The sequence below is a fragment of the Falco peregrinus genome, chromosome 2 (assembly GCF_023634155.1).
Source record: "Falco peregrinus isolate bFalPer1 chromosome 2, bFalPer1.pri, whole genome shotgun sequence".
NCBI classification, from domain to species: Eukaryota; Metazoa; Chordata; class Aves; order Falconiformes; family Falconidae; genus Falco; species Falco peregrinus.
Window position 1 is genome coordinate 6,757,580 of NC_073722.1, and position 17,068 is coordinate 6,774,647.

Here is a 17,068-nt window from a genome sequence, read left to right on the forward strand (position 1 = left end):
CTCCTACACATTTCACAACCTCTGGACATATAAATTGTTTATATAATTCTATACATGCAATCTGGAATCAATTTTGGCACCAACAAATCAGATTTTAGCTTGTCGGCAGCCTCATACTAATATATGTGTGTGTTTAAATTTAGAAATATAAATGTGTATTGGCAAACTATGAAGCTAAGGTGATTGCAAAGTCCTTGTTAGTTCTGACTGATGTATGGACATGCTGAACTGCTTTCTTGCTGTCCTCTTGCTCTGACTACAGACTGTATGTGCATAATGGTATTAGTATTTTTGTTTTCTCTAACACTCCTCTGCTCTTCAGGGTTCATTTTATACGCATACATATAGTTACATATATCTCTTCCACAATACACCAGACTAAGATACTAATGGCAGTGCATGGGCCAGTGCCATGCTGGTTTGGAGAGAAGGGATGAATGCAGTGGAGAAAAGCGTAGTTGGTGTGTAGTTCTGCATTTAATTTTCCCACCATGCCCCAGCTTGCTCTGTCTGAATTTACCAAAGTATCTTCTAGATACGAAACCGCAAATTTCAGTTGCACAGGCTTTCTCTGGAGACGTCTGTAATTGTAACCCTGGCTAGGTCTAAAAGGCGACAAGATTTTACTTTAGTTTTCTAGTAGTGGTTCACTGGTCCCTTGTTTGAAAGACTCGAATCGGAAAACGTCTAGGAATCACAGTCAGAGAGAGCCAACATACACAGCTATACCAGACTGAATACAGGGTCACAAAGGAAGACAACTTCATGAACTGGAGTTCACGCTTGCTTTGATGGTCAGAAACATGATTTTTTCTATAGTTAAGTAAATGTCACTACCTATACTTCTTGATTCTCACATAGATCCTTTCATGCTGAACATCATGCTGAACATAATTTCAAGCTCTAAATATTTTCTCAGGAATGCAGAGTAAATGTCTAGCATGTAGAAAGGTAGTGGAGGGCTGTAACTGAATGGTATACTTCATAGACCACAGTGTCATACTGAAGGTAATTACCATTTTGGCTAACTACATCAGGGCCTTTTCTGGGTTTATTTTGTTGTTGTTGTTTTTCATTACATTTATTTAGGAAAGAAAGGACGCTAAATGCTATTTCCATTGCCAGAAGTTAGACATTATAATCCACAAATAAGCACCTAGACAGCCAGCCTAATTTTGTAAGGTTTTCAAAAATGAGGCAGCAAACTACCTCCTCTGAATAGGTGACTGATTAAGAACTGAGTTAGGATTGCTATGTTGTTGTTTAAAACTCAGTCTTACGGATCCCTGCAGAAAACCAACATGAACTACAAAGAGCGAAGTTCCCGAGCTCCAGAAGCCAAGCCAGCTGATGCTCTATTGATGTAACATACAGTTCAGCTAGTGGTAAAGAGTAGGGTGATATATATTTCTCCCTTTGCTTAAACTGACTAAATGAATTAGGGTTTAAAGTGTGTATTTGCTCTAGAATTTCATCTAATTCCACTCCCATCAGAGCACAACATTTAAACATAAAATAAAATAGTATACTCAATCTTTCCAAGTCTATAGCTTGTTGACGTTGAGCCTCACACAGTTCTTACACTGTCTGCTTGGGTCGACATGGCGCTATTAGATCAACAATACCAGCTGTTTTTTTAATTCTCTTGGGAGCCAAAATTTAAATAAAACTAAATATTAGGTCTGTGCTTAGATCTATTCTATAAATATTGTCATTAATTTAGGAGACATTTGTTTTGGTGGGTTTTTTTTTTAACATTTAATTTTTATTGTTGATCTTTACAATCCTGCATTTCTCATTAGTTTTTAAGGTACTCATAATAAGTGTTTTGTTTATCATACTTTTGTAGTGCAATTTTTCTATCATGATTAGATGTTTCTAATAGGCTTTGGGGTTTGTTTGCTTTTCCTCTGTAGTAACTTTAATTACAGGTCCACATACTTTATGTCACTGACTATGTCAGAAAGAGCAGGGAGCTGAGACTTGGTAGGATTTAGAATCACTTACCCCCTTCTGGGTGTCTCGGTGATGGCTTTTGGCCCCCCAAAAAGTCACTTACCTCTGTGATCTGAAATGTTCTGAGCTGTCAAACAGGGAGTAAAGTTTCCAGGAACTGAATGCAGTCTATTTTTCTGTATGAGACGGCTCCTTTCTGCTGTTTCATACCATGGTTGGAGAAACTGTGGGTATTGCAGGCCTCGCCTTGGTGAAACCCACTCACTGTAGTGGTCCTGTCCTTTCCAAATCCATATGTATGTCTAAACAACAGCAACCTACTCGTAGTTATGCCGAGAGCTGATACAGGCTGATCATCTGTATCAGGGAGTGCAGGGCAAGCATCAGCTAAAATTATCAGTGATGGGTACCTAGACAACACATTAAGTGGGAAAATTGGGGTCCTACATACAGTTTTCACATCAAGAGAGTAACATTACAGTTCTTAAAACAGAATAAATTAAACTTGTTGATTTATATCTTGTATGATTGACCTGTTGAGTATATCAAGGTAGGACAAGTCACAGTATCTCACCAAGGTATCACGGAGGTGAGAGCTTGCCAGGGTTTGAAACAGGGGCCTGTGAGCGGTCCAGCAGGGCACTGCCATGTCACTGGTGTAACTTACCTGGAGGTTGGGAAACTCACACAAACACAGCATTTGGATCTCACCATCAGAGTACCATTATAGGATAGCTTCATTTTGGTGCCTAGCTGTGCCTGCATAACATACTCCCACCCCATGTGCAAATTGCCTTCTGGTTTATCTTCAGTTTTCTTTCTCTTGGTTCACTAGCAATCTTCTGGGGCAGAGCCAACACCGCCCTTCACCTGTACGAAATGGCTTGGATAACCATGGTATGCTCTCTCTCAGTAGTAGGCACAGTTGTTCAGCGCGAGAACATGTGAGAGGAGAAACAAAGCATGAATACATGAGCATAATGGTTATTTGATAAATGTAAATGGGTTTTGTGCATGAAGGTGCACAGGGTTAATTAGCATTTACAGCCAGCAGATGAGAAATTTTCATAATGCAGCTTATAAAATATCTAGCATTATTTGTCCTTTAACACAGAGCTCACATATTCTGTACAGATCTGCCATGCGTGCTTGCTGTATTTATTTTGCAGCGTTGTATCAGGCCACCCAGGTCCCAGAGAAACCATAGCAGTGCCTTCCTGCCATTGTGCACCAGGAAGGGCCGGCCGAGTGCTCGTGTCCCAGGGCCTGTGATTTCCCTCCTTCGATTCTGGGATGTGTTGTTTTTAAACAGCCAGAGTAACAGGAACAGACATTTGCTCCTCCACAGCATAGAGCGGCCGTTGGGCTACGGGCTCAGCTGGCCCCAGGATCCCCGCTGCAGCATCCCTGAGCCTGTGGGTCACAGTGGGCTGGTACCAATATCTGCTTTAGCTAGTGATGGGGGAGATGGACAGTCAGCATCACCCAACCTGTCGCCCGTTTGTGTTCAGCGTTTGCCAGCAGACAGCTTTCAGTGGAAAAGGAAACCGAGAAAAATCAGGTGCACATCTCTTTGTCTTGCCGTCCCGATATGCTCACACACAGCCAGTACAGTGGTAGTGCTTACAGTGAATAGAAATTAAGGTGTATATTTGTGTAGATCTAAAATGAAATACTTGTTTATACTTACAGAATTGGTTGAATGTTATTAAATGTAATACAATGTACTTATTTTACTAAAAGTGGAAAACAAAGCCCACCTTCATGATAGAGAGCTCTTCAAGAGGCCAGTTGCATTAAGACCCTTCTGTGTGAATCAATGTGAAGAATCAGAAGCAAAATTAAGTCCTTGTGTCCCTTCACATGTCCTTTGGTCCAGCTTCACATGCCACAGTGAACTACTATCCCCCAAAGCTCAAATACTGTCTGTCTGTGCTGTTTCCTGGAAGATTAAGCTATCATTTTGGGGTGGAAGGTTATAATTTGTAGGACTTCACCAAAGATAACTGGGATTTGTTTGTTTCTGCATAGAATGAGAACACAGATAAGGTTTAACTGCAGAAAATGGTATAATGTCCTAAGTATTAAGGAGGAAAAAAGACGAGAGATGATTATATACTGGTGAGAAGAGATGGCGATATACTAGGCCTGATTCTCCCACCATTTATTCCAGTGCAAATCAGCAGGAATTGTGCTCATATTGATTCTCTACCAAACTCAGAGACACCCAATGTCCTTAAAAAAAATGGGAAACAGTGGGCGAGAAAAAAAGTCAGGACATGAATGGCCACCAAAAAAGAAATATAAAGGGTTTTATATAAAAGAAAAAACTAAAGAAATCAAACTGTGTGTTGGACAATTTGAAATACCAAATACATCAGCTTATACACATTGATTAAAAGGAGAAGTATACTCAGCATGCCCAAAATACCTGTGAGACTCATCTGGAAATTAGTAATGTGCTTCACCACACAAAGCAATTATGGAAAGAACTTGATTTCAGACTTTTGCAGCAATTTAGAAAAATAAAGGATCTTCTGCTAGCAATTTGACTGACTGCCAAATAGTTCTTGAATATATGTAGCATTTCACAATCCAATTAAAGAAATGGGATTATCAAGTTAATTTCTGCATATGTTATTAAAAATAGAAGAATTGAAAAGAAATGGGTGGTTTATTACATTTTATTATATATAATAATGAGTATAATAATCAGAGGACATTCTGAATACATTCTATTACAGAAAAACATAATTGCCCCCTGATGCTCAATATCAGGCAACATTTCTCCATGTTCATATGATTTGGTCCCATTTTTCATGAATGTTTGAAGCACAAAAAGGGATGACATAGTAACAGAACGGTTTTAACCAGATTTCTTCCCAGAGGTATGTGTTAGAAGGAAATTTTACCAGCCCTCTCCATGCAGAGTGCAGTGAAAGCCCCTCAGCCAGACAGTGCATCTCTGGGCAGGAGCTGCACATTCCTTCCTTGGAGAAGCACCCACAACACTGGGGACACCACGGAAAACAAATGTTGAATATTTTGTCACTCAGTCAGGCTGTTTGGGCTAAAAGCATTTCATGTCCTGAATCTTTTGTTTTTCAGATTCTTCCAGTCACAGCCTGTTGTATGTCACGTTGGTAGAAAGACGTTCCAAAGTGCTTTGGCAAAGATTCCTGGGAATACTGTTTTCAGGTTTTAAAAATCTCATCTAGGAGCACCATTGTCTGGCTGAGCTGCCTAGGGTGGGTTTTTGAGGCTCCAGCATTATACATTCTTGTTTTTGTGATGCTTAAGTTTTGGAAAAAAGAAGCAGAAACTATCTGTCTAATGAACAACATCCAAGATTTAAAGACATCCCAGATTAGACATTGCAATTAAATCCTTAGCCTGAAAAATCCACGCTAAGCCTCTGAGCAGTATCAGCAACAACAGGAAAAGGCTTTTCCTCTGTTTAGCTCCAGAACTTTAACTTGGAAAAGGCTTTTACTGATGAAGCTGAAGCAGGATTTAGCACTGCAGGCCAAAGCAAAAAGGGTGTTATGAAGGTAGGCTGACAAATCAGACGATTTATCCCAGCTGAGGATTTGGTTCCCAATACATTGTTAGTTTAACAGAGACATATTAAAATAATAAAAGACAGTGAATCAACAATCTTCACAGCAAACCAAGTAGTTTTGGCTACAGAAAGTTCAATCCCCATAAGAAGTTCTCTTTCTTCAAACGTTTGGACATCAGCTCTGTCTGCTCTGTCTTTTTGAGTTTCCTTTTTCTAATTCCGAGCAAATTACTGCACGCAGCTACTTCCACATGTCAGAGCCAGCGTCGTGTAGCAGCTGTAGGCAGGATACAACAGAGGCAAGCCCTGCTCTGCACCAACTGATGCAGTCGGGGAAGAAGCAAGCTGCTGTCAAGAGGATGCTCTTAACTGCCTGTTTGCACAAAAAGTCTTGACTTCCTGAGAAGTGTGATGCTTCCCTCCCTCTAACCCCCAAAACAGCATCATTGAATCTAATAAGTGCCTTTCCCTACAGAAATTGCCTTCTTTCTATTGCAGGAGCAATCTGCAAGTCAATAGGGAGAGAACAAGGGGGTCTGTTGGGCAGTAAACACTCACGGCATGAGCAGAGACCTGCCCGGGGTACCTCAGTGCTCCACTATCGCTGTCTGAAGGCTGTCTTTGAACTGATGAGTATACCTTTTCCTTAGTATAATTTGTCCTGTCTTAACCAAGGGGGGAAAAAAAGAAAAAAGTCTCTAATGTTTTTCAATGTTAGGTAATACAGGTATGCAGGTCTTGGGAGAAAAAGTTCTTAATTAGTATTTGGAAGTAACAGAAATTTGCTGCAGATGTATTGAGAAAATTAAGACTACATTCTCAGAAACAAAATTTTTCTCTATTTCCACTTTTTTTGTCTTATACAGAATGATTGGCTTCTGCTTTTGAAATGACATAAACAGTTGTGGATGAAATTAACGCAACTTTTGTGAAAAATGCATGCTAATTTTAGAAAAAAGATGATCGGTGTCCCCTTTTACTCTATTAATTTTCAGCAGCTAATCAGTTTTAATGAAAACATCTTTAATGGATAGGATAAACTAGCTGGCAGCTAAAACAAGGAAGTCAACAATGAATACATTTGTTGGGGAGAGTCATCTCTTCTGTCACTCTTTAGCCAGTGATGATATATTTTAAATTTGTATTACATCAGATCTGGTAAAATTGTCAAGCTGTTCTGCTGAGTGTATTGAAGTTGATTCATGAAGGCTGCATGCGGAGATGTTTGTTCATGTTAACCAGAGAGAAACATTACATTCAGTATTGCTTTAACTTAAATCCATGTCCTGACCCACAGAAAGTAAACTTAAACATGGCCCCTATTTAAAACAGCAAAACTCTGTGTGTGTGTGTAATTTTATGCATATATTATAAAGGAAAAATGTAGGAATTATGAAGGCTAAACCCAGGCTTATGGAGCTACAGTATTACATATGTTTAAGAGAATCTGTGTGGGAATTACTTTTATACATGTTTCTGAAGTCAACTAAAATATTTTTAATAGTAATGACAGTGGATTTTCTCACAAAATCTGACTTGCTGTCCCCTGAGATATTTCTATTACCAAAGGACACTTAAGCCTTATATATAACATCTCCTGCTCACTCACGTCTCATCTTCACACCCCACACCCCACACCCCCCCCAAAATAGTAATTTATTCTAAATTAACATAAGATATGAGTTTTAGTTATGTGTAAAAAATGAAGTGGAGGGGGGAAGGAACCAAGTGTTGCTTTTCCCTTATTTTTTCACATCTTTAAATTTTTAAAGAAAATCAAAACATTGTCTTTTCAGGTATAGGTAAAGTCAATATCAAATTCTCCTGAAAACAAAAAAAGATTTGTTACAGATTTCCTTGCAGTTTGCTACTTTGCTGAATAAAAGATATCTTAAATATGAAAAATCTTTAAAAAAAAGAGAAACGTAGTTAAGTATTAGCCAATATTTTTATTTTTTTTTTTAGTTTTCACATATACACAAAGAACAGATGATACTCAGGCTTAACTGTGACTAATGAAAGTAGACGCACCGTCTCTTTGTCTCAACTACACAAAATTGCTTGTGGAGTGTGGTGAGCCAGGTTACTGAGTTCTCATGATGTTATTTAATTTAAGTTAAAGTATTATTGGCAGAGGAATACCACAGGAAGAGCTGTTTAGAGAAATATGCCCCATGTAATGCAAGACTTGCTGATATATGTTACTCTTCAACTAATGAAAAAGCTAGTAAAAGCTATCGGAGATCACTGTTTTTCCAACCCAGCCCTAAACCCTACACCCGCGTGGGCCAGCAGACCAGCCATCCCCACAGAATCCCTTGACCCACATTATCGAACAGGGTGTAATTTCTAAATAAACCTGCCTTTGAACGCCTGCCAGCTATGTTACACACCATCTCTACGGTTTGATCAGTTCAGCCCTAGGGTTGCACGTGCCAGACGGGGATGAAGCAGGCAGCGAGCGCTCAGAGTGAGCAGGCAGGGAGGTGTGATGGCTGCCACAGCTCTCCGGAGGACAGTAAGTACATTCAATATGCTACAGAGCCAGGGGATTAATCTTGGGATTTATTGTTTTTTGCAGTGACGAGTGAGTGCAGTAGGGAAATGAGTGGAAAAAAACAGAGCAATTAAAGTCATAGGACTGCAAATATATGAGATACGGCCGCAACTGTCCAGCCTGCACCTTTCCCCAAATAAATAAAACTGACTTCCAAGTAAGAGATGGGAGCCAAGAAGTTGTGGAGAGGGTAAAAAAATAGCAAGCTTCCCTTCCATCTGGGCACAGGATTTATCCATAATCTCTGAGGAAACCAAATAAAAGAAGGATGCATTTTTCATGTCTCTCCCACCCTGTGAACTGTAATTGTGGTAGATGTTCCTACCCACTTTCACGTGGGAACAGAGCAAGTTCCACCAAAGAGTGGGGAGCCTTGTCTTCAGTATTCCCCAGAGATGAGAAAAGATGGAACCAGTAAAGCCCCACCAGGTTTCTTTATTTCTGTTGGAATGTGGGAACTGGAGCTTTTAGGTATTGTGAGATCTCAGCTTCTTCTACCCAATGAACTTAGAAGAATTTATTGCAAGAAGGGATGATATTGAGGTTCAGTTTTATTCGTATTCAAAGATCTGGTTTTGAACTTGGCAGAACAAATTTTTGCAGGGTTTGGCTGTTCTTGCAGGACCTAATCCAAAGCCCATTGAAGTTAGGACGAATCTCTCCCTAGACTCCAGTGAATTTTGGGTCAGACCCCTACAGTAACATCGATTCTGATGGTTTCAGAGGTTGAGATTTTATTACTGTAATCTACATAAAATATGCCTGGCTTTCATTTTAGATATTTCCCTGTTTCTGTTGCATAGAGTTAAAGAAATATATATATTAATTTTTTTTCTGGGAAAAATATTTATTTATTGAGACACACAATTATGAAATAGATGATATTTTTTTTTAATATGAAGTTACGGGGAATTCCGCAAAAGACTGCTTTCAAAGTTCTGTCCATTTCTCTCATTTAATGTCCTCGCGAATTTTGATGTTTATTACATTTTTACATTATAAGACATGCAGCTTTTAATTCCTTTTCCAGATGAAGATTAGCTCCCAAAATGCAAAATAACATGAACAGAGACTACAACAGTCTTCAACGAGGTTGGGGTCTTAATTCTGCATAGAAACCTGGGTATAGTTAATATTGACATTAACATCGGCATTAACACTGATATTAACACTCAATGCATGGCTATCATGCTATCACTGAATATAACTTAGTGTCTGTCAAGCCATTTTGAGGTCATTTTAGAGTCTACATTGAATCAGAAAAGACCACGGCAAAGACCACAGGCAGGTGGTCCTTCATAGGAAAAGTAGTCCCCTCTGCGACACTGACAGGTTTCTTCTGCCCCGTAGTAATTGCTGGGTACAGACACCTTTGTTTTCGAAGAGCTCTGTGAGGCGGAGCATGAGCAGACGTCGTTTATGGCAAACAAAACAACAGCTCAACAAGCCCAACTTCTTCCTCTAAGAAGCTGGCCCACGTCATCAGCATCCCAAGCTATTTCCATCACCTGAATGCGTGATTTTTTGACACAGATGAGCAGTGTCAAAGGTGTGCAAAGTCATCAGAAAGCTGCAGGTTTTGAGGCTTGAGACATTAATAATTTAAGGCTCACCAAGTTTAATTTTTAGTGTTGGATGTTATTTCTATTTCCGTGCTTTCATTTCTATCACCTCTTCTGCACTTGTCCTCATGTTCAGGATGTTCATCCTTACATAGTGAGTTCTTTAATATGTCATATTCTTGCTATATAATAATCAAATGTTCTTTTTCTCCTCTCATTTTTTTTTTTTAATTCAGTAAGTTGTAAGGCAAAGTAACAGACCGAATAACACTTTACTGTTTAGTTTAACGTTATAACAACTTACAGTTCAACTTTTAAAAAGTCTTATTTAACCTGATCTCAAAAAACCTTTGGTTTGGTCTGATTAGTCTTTTTTTCTTCTTCTTTTTTGTCTTTTTTTTTTTTTTTTTTTAATTCCTATATTTGACAGTTATCTAGTAAGATAGACCTCTACTACAGGATTTATTCCTTTTTTATTGAGATAAAAATATCAAACATTTTTTGCATTTGTTTTTTAAACATGCTTAGGCTATGTTCAGATCCCCGCACCTTCTATTCAAATGACTCCAATAAGCAGTGCCTTAACGTTTTAAGGTTTGCAATTTCAAAATTGAAATCATTAAACAGGAAATTTTGTAGGAGTGAGAGGGTGTGGAATCTGCACATGTTCTTTAGTGTTACAGTCTCAAAAGCTGTACAACACTTATAACAGGTAGAAACAGTCTGTATCTGGAAATTGTACTTTTCAGACAACATGGTATGACAGATTTATGTAGGTGAAATTGCCATGTTCCTAATTTTTTTGGTAACAAATGTGGGGTGAATTCTACCCGGTACTTAATCCCCAAGGTTACTTTCAGATGGAAGAGAAACCGAGAATTAGTTTTGTGGAGCTCAAGCAGTGATGGATGGTGCTGTTATAAATTCAAATCACACAGCCCCTTGATTTATTCAGGAATTTTCAGGAGTATGGCAATATATATTTCTAATTTCCACTGAGGATGAATTTGGTGAAAGGAAAGGGAAATTATTTGCTAAAATATAAGCTGGAATCAGGTACTGGATGCCAATATTAACACTCTTATAGAAGAGTTGTTTCCTGAATTAGACTACAGTGCAAGCAGGACTTTCGGCAGTGAATTGCCAGAGCTGCTGACAGACACCCCCCTTACAGGGGGGCTAGTGTGTTTGATTAAAAGATGGTGATGAGAGCTTTCACTGCCAGTCCTGCCAGAGCCTCTGCCCTCCCTGCAGCTGCCCCCTCACCTCTCCTGGTGTCAAGCAGCAGCCTCCCAGCACAGGGGACAGCAACTTCCACAGCCAGGCAAACAGGCTGCGGGTACTCCTCTATCCCTTCTGTTTCCTCATAGGTTTTGGGAAAAGAAATCATTAATTACAGCTGCATCAAAATGAAAAATGACAATCGCCTTGAGGGTCGGGGGGGGGGGGGGGGGGGGGGGGAGGTGTTCAGTTAGCTCAGACCTTTACTTTTCGAGCAAGGAAGAAAGGCAGCTGAGTTATACACAGTATGCACAGCTGAATATCAACCATTATTCTCAGCTCTGAGTATAATAATCTGAGCCTGAATAGCCCGTTTCTTCTGGGAAGCTGAAGTGGCTTGCAGATATTAACAAATTACCTCCCTCACTGATAGAGACAGGAAGCATTATTATTGCATTTGGGACTTGGGGAAGATTGAGATACCAAGAAATTAGTTTATTCAAGATGGCAGGGGGGAATCAATGGCAGAGCAGAATAAAAGCTGAGAGGGCTGCACGTATATTGCTGAATCCTTGCTGCCGCTCTGAAAAGTCTTTTCAGAGAAAGGGCATTATTTCCTATTCTTTCACAGCACATCTTTGATTAAGTAGAAAAATACTTTCTCACACACCAGACTGTAATAAGGGTCATGTGTGGTATAGGATGACCCTTGCTGGCCACCAAGCGAGGGTTTTTTTTCTGTTTTGACCCAAACTGCGCATTATAGTCATTTACAACTTTGTAAAGTGAGTACAAAATGAGCATAAGGCACTGTGACCACAGCGTTTTCACTTATTACTCTATGAGGTGGAAGGCAAGGTCAAGCTCTTTTAGAACTGCAGTCGTTTTTTAGAAATTGTTTTATTTTTTATTGCTGCTGTGAGGTATACCAATAAAGCCAACCTAAGCACACAGGAATTTCAACTCCGTATCTACCCTAAAATCTTTAAATTTGCCTTAGGCTCTCATTCATAAGGAACATAAAGGCTACACCATGGTGTACTTTCTGGACTGTTGTAGGGTACTATTGTGCTTCTCTCAGACCTGGTCAGCTGAGAGCCCTGTGATTGATCTCTCAGTGTGAAGTAAAGAAAATAGCCAGTGCCAGGACTGGGCTCAACCTGCCTTGGTTTTGGGAGAAGGACTAGAAAAACAGAAAGCCGTGGAGGGAACAGCCTGCTGCTGTCAGTGTTTAAACTGCAGAGGTTACGGCTAGCCTCTCTGCCAAAGCCTCAGGTCCACAGCTTGACGATTCTCTTAAAAATTTCTAAACAGGCAAGGGCAGTGCATTGGTCTAAATTTCTGGCTCACCTATAGTTTCTTACTGCATATGAGTAAATGCTAATTACCACATAGGTATATACATATACATACATATATATGTACACACACACAGAGAGATATATGTCATCACACAGACATGTGTGTCTAAGGATTTTCCTACGGTCTTCCAAGTCCAAACTTAGTGTCTGTTGGCTCTGCCTGCACCAAGATTTAATGAACAATAGGTCTGTGCTTTGCAAGAATGTTGCCTTCATAAAAGTTATGTGTTAAGTGAAATTTAGCTCATTAATTTTATTTCCATTTACAGTGCAGTGAAGGGTGGTGGCAAGCAGTGTTCTCTTGATGGAAAAATCCAAATAGGTTGGGAAAATACACATTCCCAAACTTTGAGAATCTGTTTACAGACTTTGGGGAATATAAAATAACATGCATTTATTGAAAAGGTCTTGATGGAGTCTTTTTGAAAGCCTATGCCTGAAATTGTCTCTGCATTTAAGAACCAGAGCACTTTGTGATTTGCTTCCTCGAGACAGAGCCTATCATACCTCACAACAGCAACCTATTTTTGCAGAGGGAAAGAAATGTTAATACTATGACTGCTAGACTGGGAACTTAGTTCAGCTAACATCAGCTTTACGACCTAGAATGGAGGTAAATGGCCAAACCCGATCAACACCCCATTAATCTAAGGATGATCAAGTAACATTGTATTTGGCAAAGCCACAAATAACCGTGTAATAACTTTGTAATTCTATGGTAATTTCTTACACATGGTTATTGATGCCCTGTAAAATAGTGTGTTACCAATAATCCCATATTACCTCTCTGCTCTTAAATATAAGGTCATCGACAGACCATGACTGTTTAATGTACTTTCAGTCTCAAACAGAAATCTTATACAATGGTTATAAAAATGAACCTTAGCGGGTGACCCTCTTTGCTCTTCTTTTTTTTTTTTTTTTTTTTTTCCTCCTCAGAACATATCACATATACATCAGTGGGGCTCTAGATAGTCTGTGTGGTATTAGGTTTAATTTATATTTAGCCCTTCCTTTTCACTTTTCACCTACCTACAACTGGGTTTTTTGACAAAGACTTGGATCGTTTAGGCTGTACCCGCTTTCAAGGGTAGAGACCAAGGACCTAGTTAGAGAAGAAAGTGACTCCTGTACTGGGACTCAAACCACTCCAAAATCAATCAACCACCACAGTACCATGCCATGCAGCTTCAGCTTATTTTGAGTGTCAGTCACTGGTGAGTTGATAAGAAAAACTGGATGCTCCCATTCTAACCTCCTATTTTAAAGACACCTAGAAACCAGCTGAGTGCCAGAAAGACCGGTCAGAACAGGGGAAGCAGGCACAGAGACTTGCCTATGAGATAAACTAGTCTTGTGCTAGGTTCGTGTCTCTCAGCCCTGGCTCTTATTGGACTTAATATAGCTGTAATTTTTAATATAAACCTTTCTCTTCTACCTGAGTGCAGAGAAACCTGCATTCCTCCAAAAGTTATGATTTTTCTATGGAAGATTTTTTTAGGTCTTTCTATGTAGTGAAGGCTCAGTCATACTCTATCTTTCGCTTCATTCTTGTTAGAGAAGACTGAAAGAAGAGATGAATTCTGACTTTAACCCTTGGTCTTAAATACTCTTAAAATTACAAAACATTTAGAACTGAATTTGCTCTATATTTCAAGGCCAACCCTCTTGTATTGGTAAACCAGCAACTGGAAAATATGTATCTGGAACAAAATTTTATTTTGGCAATTTCTATGTAGTTCTAATTAGGAATGTCAAACGAATTAGCAATATGGCCACAGAAAGCTCAATCTTGCACTGTTAAAATGGATGTGGAGTTCTGCCATTGACTGCAAGGAGAGCAAGATCAGGCACGCAGTCAAGAAACACCCTCCATTCCCACAGCTGGGGCAGGTCTAACAACGTGCTGGGTACCTCAGAGCAACTACCACTGCTCAGCTTCCCCACGGCTTCGACCTTTAACAAATCCACAGTCTGAGGTGAGGAAATGCTTGCACACTTTAAAAATCTCATTTTCTTCTTTCATTTATGTATGGTTCTAAGATTATGAAAGTGATTTTTATGTCTGTAATTCACCAGGACTTGTATGTTTTGTTCAGCAGAGCAGCAAAATTTAATTGCCATTATTATCATTCCTACACAGAGGAGATGTGCAACTGGGGTTTTATAATGCTCTCCAAGAAGCTGTTGAGGACAAGAGTAGGTCAGCCTTTTTAGAAAAACAAACAACAAAAAAAGTGCTACAAGATGGGAGATGAATTCCAAGAATAGTAACCTTCCCCTGTGCACAAATGAAAGCCCTTAGTCCTGCCAGCAAGATCCTCATGTAAACACCACGAGCTGTCCCTGCAACCCCATGGAGCAGAGCACTTAATGGCTCACTTGCAATGGGCACTCCTTTGCAGGATCAGGTCCCCAGCAACTTCATAATTCTCTTTGGCCTGGGTGGAATTAGCATATGACTAGGCTTCCTTTCACTGACTGTGATTGTCAGGTAAACAGACCGAGGGGAAAATAGAGCCATCTGTGCCTAGAAATAGCAGAGTTCCCCTGGTCTATAAACTCACTGGAAGCCACATATACCGGGCTGTGCTGGGTGCTAATGGCTAAGAGTAATGTCTCAGTCTCTGGCTTGACATGATGTTCTTCAAAATATACTTCTGCATTTAATTAGTTTTTTAAAGTCTGTTTATGTATTCTATATACAGCTGTGGAGCACAAGGAATCATGCGGTTTCTGTGACCTTTTGTTGCTCCTTGCAGTGTTTTCTCTGATGCTTGCCTTTCAGCCATTCCCTTCGCCCCATCATGTTATCACGTGCATTGTTCACATCCCTTGAAGACGCAGTTTGGGATGCCAACATTATTTACGTGTTTTACAAGATCTTCTGTACCTTCTGTACCAATAAGAAAATCCTAAAACTACTTTCCAGTTTACTGACTGGGACATAGCTGGTGTTGTCCACGGCATGAAAATTCCTGTTGACCCTCAGAGCTGTTGGCAGCATTTGTTCTTTACACAGATGTTTATTAAACAGCTTTTTACCTGGGTGTGGGTAGACCAGAGGACATCACACAGCCTGTAGACCCTGCACCTAAAATACTCTACTGCAGTCACTGGATGAGGTGGTCCCTTCAGCCCTGCACCAGGCCAGTCCGTCTGTATGTTGTTGTTTGGAGCTGCATGCTTACAGCTTGCTGTGGCTGCTGGTCCCTTGCAGAGTGAGAGGAAGGCACTTTTCTCAGCTTAGGCTAAGTGCATGAATGGCTGCTGTCAGTAGGTGCCTACATGGCCATCCCTGGCAAGAGGAGCTCTAAATCTGGCATGCTGGGGGGGGAAACCTAAGAAAGCTAAGTTAAAAGTCCCCCTCGGAATCCACACAGCTCTCTCTAATATTAGCATATTTGCTTTATTGCAATATTGCAATAGCATTTGCTTGTGGAAAACGTGTTGGAAATTCCACAAAACTACTGCCACACTCCCCAGGGATACCTCTGCCCTCTGGTCAGCCTGGACGGTGAGGCTGCACTCACTGACAACAGCACCCAGAAAATACTGCAAATGCTTTTGTGTAAAAGATTGTTTGATTTTACTTAGGTTTTTCTGTCCTTTTTGTACTTGCTCAAAGATACAACTAGGTAGTCCAAGTTCCTTTTCACTGCACTTGAGTACCCAGACCTGAATGCTGGTGAATTGCTCCTGTCAATGGCTGTATCATAGCCATGGCACATGGGGCACAGCAGGACACTTGAAGAGAATGAGTATTTCACTTTTGTGATAAACAAACACGTTTTAGTTCCTTAAGAATACTTTGGGAAAGGCTTTGCAGTCCTTTGGTGCTGTAAATCCTGTAATTTTACTTAACTACTTCACCTTGCTGGGGTGTTCAGGACCAGAATTAATCCTTCAAATTATTGTCTCACTTCAGTACTTTTTCATCTCCAGACAAGAAACAGATATGGTATCATGCAATTTCTCCCCAACTGATAACTTCTATCTAACACAAGATTAAGCAATAATTTCCCTAGCAACTCTTTTATTTGAAGGAAAAAAATTAAAAAGCCACAGAACTTATAAATAAATTAAGATGTTAGAGATGCAGAAATAGTGATCATTGTCCTCCCTCCAAATTCCCATGCCAGGAAGCCCAGGGGAGAGGTTAGTGGTTCAGCTGGAAGTCTAAGACTTAGGACTCAGAACAGAGTCACTGAGGTCATTCTTCTGGGCAGACAGCAGAATATTGGAAGTGTACTTGGTGAGCTCCTGGCCCCAAAAAATTTGGAGCAACAGAATGGATTGTTAAAATTTCTATAGGACTACTTTGCTCATATTTCCGTTTCTTCTGTTTAGCACTTGCCTGGCATCGAACACATTGTACTCTGACTGTTTAAGGACAAACACCATCTTTGTTACTTACAAAAAACATAAGAGGCTTCAGGCAGAACATTGTCACCAGATAAGAAGGTCAAGAATTAAATAAAGTTTTCTTTCAAGTGATTGGCCTTATTCCAGAAATAAAACCCTCATTAGAAAGAAACCATGTTAAATGCAGACTCTTGCAGACTTTAACTTTCACATGTATATATTACAAACACTTAGCACCCTTCCTTCTTGTTATTCAGATGTTGACTGTCTAGTCCTTTTTTTTCTTTTCCATTTGGGCTATAAAGCAGCCTTTACTGGTAGTCATTTAATTTTCAGAAATGCCCTAATGTTAGAGGTGCTGTATAAAGCCAGATATAACTGTGCCCTGGGTTCAGAGGACGTTTGCATGTTGGAGAATAGATGGCACTTATCTTCAGCTCCTCTGCTTAGACTGACCCACTGGTAGTAGAGCTATGCTAGAAAT